Here is a 7,245-nt window from a genome sequence, read left to right as displayed (position 1 = left end):
TGTATAATGTTATATGTTGTTTTTATTAAACAAGAAACATCTTTATTAATTTATCATGTATGACATAGGCAATCTTGCATTTAAATAAATGAAAATAAAACATACCAACACAACTTCAGTTGCAAATACTATACATTACAAACCATGCTGATACAACTCTAGCTGCAAACATTATACATCACTTATAATATATCCAGTCATTGTCAAACATTACATTCAAATCCTGCCCTCTTTTAAACCTTGTTCCTTCTCTGTATGTATTGATCCCACAATTCCCATTTTTTCCTATGTAATTTGCTCCTACCCTTTTCTAAAGATCTGAATTCCAGTTGTTTTTTCTCTGTTACCATCTTATCTGCTTCTAGTAAAGTAGGTTTAGACATTGATTTCCATTTTCTAGTAATTGCTTTTGTTTTTTTGACAGCCATCAAAATTAGACTCAGCAAGGCCACACTATGTGTAGACAATTTCAATTCTGTATCACAGCTCAAACAAATAATTTCCATAGTTACACCAATTTGCCCACCAATTATTTCCAACAGAGCAGTCTGCAGGGAATCTTTAAAGTCTGCCAACTCATTACACTGCCAGAAAATATGTTCCCAGTTACCTCTTTCTCCCCCAATTACACCTCCAACATTTGCTGTCTACCTGAGAAAAAATTATTTGGAGTCTACTTGGGGGTATAAAAATACTATGTAAACACTTCCAAGCAAAGATCCTAAATCTTCTAGACTTTGTTGCATGTTTGGGAGACATACATATATCACTCCATTATTTCTTTGTGAATTGCTTATCAAATCTCTCCTCTCAATCTTTTATAATATCCTCCGATTTATTCTTATAGTTATTATGCAATATTTTATACGCCCTACTAATTATTCCTTTTTTAATGGCAGCTTCTGTTCTAGATTCTACTAACAAATCTACCAGTGTTGATCTTCCATTTAGGACCCCCCCTATTTCTTTCTCTTTTCCTATACACTGATATCAATCCTTGATAAGGAAGGCAATCTCTAATTTGCAGTACAAATAAGTTCTTGGCAGATTTCCATTCTATTACCTTTCTCTCTTTAGTTATTTGCTCCCAATATCTTGGTCCTTTTTACGGTTTTCTCCAATAAATTCCACCCCCCTCTTGCCTATTGTCTGCATACCTAATTGCAGTCATCCCTTTTAGCAGAATCTCCTTTCTCCATTCCTGTGTAGGCTTAGTTTATTTTATTTATTTATTTTTTTATTTTTATATTTGTTTACCGGGAAAGTTCAGCTGGGCATGTGCCCATTTTCAGTGGAGGCCCAGGGAGAAAGGCTCCAAGTAATACATTAGCATAAAAACAAATCAACAAATCAGACAAGTATTAAATGTGAATTATATCAACAAAACTTTTTGTGGTATTACAGCTGTAAAAAAGCTGCACAAGTAGCATTTGCAATACATATAGTGAATCTGTTAATATTTGTTGTCATAGAGGTACAGTTATTTAATAGTAGTTTAGAGAAAGGCCATATTCAGATATACAGAGCGTTTAGAAAGTGAATTAGTATTTAGTGTGAGGTCTATCCTAGTTCTTAGAATACTTTCTGCTACTTTATGAATATAATATTCTGTATGATTATTGTTATTCTCTTTAAAAGTCTGCATCCAAAATCCCAGTCTGTCCTTGTTTCTTGAGCTTCCCCCATTTCATCATCATCTCTTTCCACTTTTAATTATAGTTTTCTGCTTGCGCTATGGAAAGGAGACTTAACTGTGTTGCTCTGAAATACCTCTTCAAATCGGGTAATCCAACTTGCCTTGGAAGAATAAGCTTATCCCAGTTCACTATTGCCATCTTTGCCTCCCAGGTAAAATCCTTCAGCTCTTTATTAATTGTTATTCACAAATTCTCCTCCAACTGATAAAAATATTCCTGACCTGTGTGATTAAAGGGACTGAAAACATTTTAACTGATTGTATGTTACTATCGATATCCATGTAACAGAGCTTTCATTTTCTCAGTTTTTATATTATCTTTTATTTAATCTCTTCTCACATATATGATCTTGTATGTTGCTAACCTTTCTACAGCAATCAGAACTGAGCTTACTATGGCATTCTATGGCATTCACATCTACAGTCACCTCTAATCAATGTGTCTTCTTCTCCTAATGGTTTTGTCTATGGCCTATCCGTGTGTGTGTGTCTGTGTGTGTGTGTGTGTGTGTGTGTGTGTGTGTGTGTGTGTGTGTGTGTGTGTGTGTGTGTGTGTGTGTGTGTGTGTGTGTGTGTATTTATATACACACACAGACACAGACACACACAAAGACACACACACACACACACACACACACACACACACATATATATATATATAGATATATATATAAAGAGAGAGAGAGAGAGAGATGTGTATATACAGTGTGTATATATATATATATATATATATATATATATATATATACATATATATATATATATATATATATATATAGATAGATAGATAGATAGATATAGCATAAATTTGTCAAGATATAGTGATCCTGAGATGGCTGGCTATTTTATGGATGACAGGAGCAATATACTGGCCCAGTGCTATATAGAAGGCATTAGTAAGCACACAGTTATCAAGAAGTACTAATCCAGAGCTCACTGTTTGTACACATTATATATTTACTAATACATAAACATATACATAGATATATAGCAGTGTGGAAGTTGTATGGGCTCAATTTACTTTCAAAATTATATTACATTAGTGCTTGGCTCAGGTATTACACACTGAAAGATGCTGTAGTGCTTACCTATATATTTTATTTGTCATATATACAACACTGTTGCTAGTGTGTGATGGGCACCAATATGTGTCGGCCCCACACTGGACCAGTAATCAAGAAGCCTATATCCTCACCACTGACACAGGAGAGGGACATGCACTTGGAATACAAATGGATACACTCAGTACTTCCAGGTGCAGTCCTCACTGCATCAAGTACAATCTCCCAAAAGAGCATACAGGGAACACACTCACCCCAGGATCTGGATGTCTCTGTATCTGTCTCCCTTCAGGCCTCCAATAAGACACCCCACTGATACAGCTTTAGGGTTAGGTTTTCAGCCAAGTGTCCAAGCCAAATCCTCAAGCTCCCTCTTTGTAAACCTAGTGCTTTGTGTCCTTGCTCCAAGTAGCTGACACACATAGTGAGAGAGTTACTTTTCACACACATACACACACACCTGGGAAAGGCTGACACAGGTTTACATGCTTTTCCCCCTTCTGCCCAGAGTATATGGTAGTTATCACTGCCATCAGACACTTCACAATCAGCTACTCTAAGACCCATTAACAAAGGGTGTCCAATTATACTGTGTAATAGTAATACTAATACAAATGGTAGTAGTTCACCAAGACAGCTAGCCCTTCAGGAGTGTCCCACATAGGGTCACCACATAAATATAAGTACTCTCAAAAGTACTTTCTAAAAAGGACCAGCCACAAAGAAAAGTTTAAATACATTTAATAATAAATAATAAAAGAACAAGAAAATGCTAAATATATATCCACAGTATACCACGGAGTTCAAATCACAGAAAATATTGAAAACAACATTGATGGAAAGACTCATACAAATAAAGCAAAACAATCTCTAAACTATGCTTCACTATATTCCTGACTGAATATAAGAGAATTTATTGTTCCCTAATAACTTACTTAGGCAAGGCAAGATGAAATATGTGAGCAGTCTTTCTAGGCAGGCTCCCAAACAGAATACTCTAATCTCTGAGATTATTCCCAATAAAATATAATATCCAAGATGACTTGCAGAATGACCTCATCTGGTTACCTCACTCTAGGTTCCCACAATATTTCCTTTTGAAGTTTCAGATTGGACTTTAGCAGACTGCTACAATACACATTTAGAGCATTTATGGCAATGCCTAGAAGCCAGAAACATTTAAAACACTTCGCCCCATCTTTACAAAAGCTAACAGATAATGGCTGCTCCCAGACCAACTGTCTCTGGGCCACCTTAGCACTGAGGGGTGCCTTTCAATGATTTAACAGCTCATTTACATTTCCCTTATTTTTCTTAAAATAATCCAGCTGGTTAACCTTTGCTGTGCCCGTGTTCTTCATTAAAACATATACACTTAATTCAGATATCATAATACATGTGTATTTCTCTTCATGTTAGCAGGGGGCACTGTTGATATACTTCAACACAATTAACACAAGCAAAGATCAGAACTACATTTTCAACACAAACATCTGTACAAAATCAGTTTGATATACGAATTATATACAGTTCTATCAAAGGACATATCATTCTCCACAAAACACCAGCTGTCCATCTGGCACTTGCAAATATCATCATATGAATAAATATATATATATATATATATATATATATATATATATATATATATATATATATATATATCAGCACTACAGAATCCTGAAAGCCCAAAATCCTAAAGACCAAAATCTCGAAAGTTCAAAATACTGAAAACTCAAAATACTGAAAACACACAGGATACCAAAACTTACTATATTTAGAAGGGGATCCATATATATATATATATATATATATATATATATATATATATTTATATATATATATATAAGCACTACAGAATCCTGAAAGCCCAAAATCCTAAAGACCAAAATCTCGAAAGTTCAAAATACTGAAAACTCAAAATACTGAAAACACACAGGATACCAAAACTTACTATATTTAGAAGGGGATCCATATATATATATATATATATATATATATATATATAAATGGGTCTACCACTATTCACTGAAAGCACATTTCACTGAAAATCAAATTAGTGTGCACTTTTCACTGAAAGCTCAATTCAGTGAAAACACAATTCACTGAAACACACTTCACTGAAAGTTATATATGGCTTTTCCCCACTGTAGTGCAACCCTGAAGTTAGTATATATATATATATATATATATATATATATATATATATATTTATATATATATATGTATAGTAAGGGGGGTGTGAGGGGCACCGCCCCCTCACATTGGGGGGTGTGAGGGGGCGCATATATTTAAAAAAAACACAGGAAACAGCAGCTCTGTTCACATCTGAGCACTGGGTATATGCAGAGCACCTCAGGGCTTAAACGGGAAGGCAATGAGAAGGGAAAACAGCAGTAGGAAGGCAATCAAGGAGAACTAGCATAGCTGTCAGGTCAAATGTATCAGAATCAGCCAATTACACAGGTAGCAGCCCAGCCCAGCACACAACTATAAACTATTCAAACACCTTTCACTCTGTTTTTTCCCACAAGCTCTACACCACTGGTGTACACAGATGGGGAAATTTTACCAGACAAAACTAACAAAATGATAGGGGCTGCTGTCACACTCATACATCAATATGTGGAAGAGGCTGAGGGTGGTGAGGATGAGAATGTTAACAACTAACCCACAGTGAGGAGAAGGAGAAGAGTGTACAAACCCAGGGTAACCTACCAAGGGCTAAATGAGCTGGAGATAGTGGAGGGCTATAGGGTGAACAGGGACGTCGTAGAGCAAATTGTTAACCTGTGCCAGCCATGCTTCACACACAGAATCAACAGAGGGGAACTCATCCCAGTGGATACGAAGGTATGTGAAGGCTTAAGAATACTAGCCAGAGGTAGCTTCCAAAGGCCAACTGGGTATATCATGGGGATCTCACAGGCATCAGCATCCAAGGTACTCCACCAGTTCCTGGATGCCATGTCAGTACATGCCAGTGAGCACATATATTTCCTCAACACCCATGAGGCGTTTACCAGCAATATGCATCTCTTCCACCAAATAGTAAAATACCCTGCGGTAGTGGGTGCTATAGACTGCATGCACATACACATCAAAGCACCACCTGGTGAGCAGGGTAGGGTCAACATAAACCATAAGGGCTTCCCCTCCATCAATTGCCAGGTCATGTGCGATGCCCAGGGCATTATAATGAATGCGTGTTCTGGCAGCCCTGGAAGCTATCACAACTTCCACATCTGGCATATGGCACAGTTGTACCAGAGATTTGCCAGTGGGGGATGCTGGTTATGCACTGGAGCCATGGCTGATGACACCGATCGGAAATGCACACACACCTGAAAAAAACACCATAATGAGGCACATGCACAAATGTGAATCATAATAGAACATGTGTTTGGGATGCTCAAGTCACAGTTCCAGTGCCTGGACATATCTGGGGGAGCCTTGCAGTACTCTCATAGGTTCATAGGTTGGTACTAGGCTATCAGCCCTAGGGCCTATACAAGCCTAGCCATAATAATTCCCTGGCTATTTCTTCCCACACTATTTACTTCCCTGGACCCCTGTCTAGCAGGGTGACTGATGTGATCCCTGGGGTGAATTTCCTTTCTCCCATCCAATCGTCAAGGTTCCTTTTGAAGAGGGTCAAAGAGGCACTCTGCTTGACATGTATGGGCAATCTATTCCAGAGTCTGGGGATTTTTTTTTTTTTTCGGTTTCATCATTTTTATTATGATCCATTTTGTGGATCAAATACAGCAGTCTCAATAAGTAGACTTGATATGCTCAAAAACAACATCTGTCACTTTTTTGAAGTCTGTTTTGGCATCTTCACAACATTTTTCAGCCATGAGGTCCAGCAGAATTCCACAAAGTATTTCAAATTCCTTCACATTAACTTTTGAGTTCCACAGCATGCTTCTTGCCTAAAGGCTCAATAATAGCTTTTAAGAATCCATATTGTCCATTTGCTGTACCATATCTTTCAGAGCAGACACAACTTTCTTGCCATGGGCACAAACTTCTGATAGGCCTTCAAGTTCTGCAGCTGAGGCAGTTACTACAATGGACTGTAGTTCTTTGAAGTTTGTAAAGTAGCTCACAGTATGTGGGTGCTCTTTGAACATTCTGCTCAATACAACTGCTCCATTATCCTCAGCATTTATATAAAATTTCTCCCAAACACTCTTAGCCTTCTGAATATCAGCAGCCAAATCCATTGCTGTTCAATTAAACTGAAAACCAGAAACAAACTTCAAAGAAAACCTACTACAATTATTTCTCCAGCTACATGTACACAAATTTTCATTGTATGTCTCATGGTACACAATATGATCCTGCGGAAAAAGCTGCAGCAGGAACAGCACGGGGCAGGGCCATACAGCCCCCCACCATTGCCAAGGCCAGCACAGGCACAGAGCGACTTGGAGGAGGAACAACCTGAGCCTGCCCCTGTAAGCAGGAGGAGGCATTACCGGT

The 7,245-nt window shown here is 37.7% G+C and overlaps 1 pseudogene; it reads right to left on the bottom strand.

The window, feature by feature from the left end:
- Positions 1–6,530: 6,530 nt before the first annotated feature.
- Positions 6,531–6,986, bottom strand: LOC122793774 (annotated as a pseudogene).
- Between the last annotated feature and the right edge of the window lie 259 nt (positions 6,987–7,245).

Source organism: Protopterus annectens, chromosome 2.part0 (assembly GCF_019279795.1).
Source record: "Protopterus annectens isolate FY-2018-M chromosome 2.part0, PAN1.0, whole genome shotgun sequence".
Classification (NCBI taxonomy): Eukaryota; Metazoa; Chordata; order Ceratodontiformes; family Protopteridae; genus Protopterus; species Protopterus annectens.
The sequence above is the reverse complement of the archived record's forward strand: the minus strand, read 5'-3'. Positions and strand labels throughout refer to the sequence as shown.